Source organism: Sinocyclocheilus grahami, unplaced genomic scaffold (genome assembly GCF_001515645.1).
Source record: "Sinocyclocheilus grahami isolate Dianchi unplaced genomic scaffold, SAMN03320097.WGS_v1.1 scaffold501.1, whole genome shotgun sequence".
NCBI lineage: Eukaryota > Metazoa > Chordata > Actinopteri > Cypriniformes > Cyprinidae > Sinocyclocheilus > Sinocyclocheilus grahami.
In genome coordinates, this window is record NW_015505680.1 from 49,102 (window position 1) to 50,000 (window position 899).

At 32.8% G+C, this 899-nt stretch overlaps 1 protein-coding gene across 1 annotated transcript in view; it reads left to right on the forward strand.

Annotated features, from left to right (window-relative positions):
* LOC107554396 (RING finger protein 10-like) overlaps positions 1-899 on the forward strand; it is a 16,702-nt gene that overhangs the window by 4,276 nt on the left and 11,527 nt on the right. The gene's annotated exons all lie outside the window — the stretch shown is intronic.

Genomic DNA, 899 nt, shown 5'->3' on the forward strand with positions numbered 1-899 from the left:
TGCCCTGCCCTGATCTCTTCCACAGGAACAATAGAACATGTCAGAAGTTTCTTGTAAAATATAACAGACAGCGGCTTCACAGAATGCTGCTAGACTGCAGAACAGATGGTAAGTTCTCTGTTACATTACAGTCTACGTCTACCCTTAAGTATATACGGAGGCCCTAAGAGGCCATGCATTATTCTTTTTTCCTGATCTCGACATCAAAAACATTTTCTCATCAGGACGACTTCATTTTTTTGAGATCTCGACATAACAAAACAGTTGTTGGTTTTTCTCCGTGCCTATTAGGATATTTTGCTGTAGACTAAAAACACGATGATTAAAATACACAAATAAACTTCTGTTTTGGAATAAATAAAGAAGTAACTGACATCGGATCACAAGTGTGTAATGGTCAGCAGTTATCCGAAATGACATAAAAAATAAGAAACATTCCACTTGAAAAAAAAAATATGAATAAGATGTATCAAATAAGATTTATAAAACAGAACAAAAAATGTATGGTTTTCCACAGAAGAAAAAAAACATTTATTTTTAATATTCTTCTTCTTTCTTTTGCTGTTGTTTTAAAGTACACTGAACAATTCAGTTGTGATCACCAGAAAACAATTATTTTATGTTGACATCACAAGATAAGCATTCGTTATGTTAAGTTTATGTCAAAATTAAGTCAAGATCTCAAGAAAACAATGTCATGTTGAGATTAAGAGAAACCAAACTTTCCTTATATTGAGATTACAAGAAGACAGCAAAGAAAAACAATTAAATAATGCATGGCCTTTAAGGGCTTCCATAATTTTCAGCACAAGACCAGTATATTTATTTATTTTGGAAAAGAGTGTCCCCAGGTGGCAAGCCATACATATCTGGAAATTACAATACTATAAACCTGTACG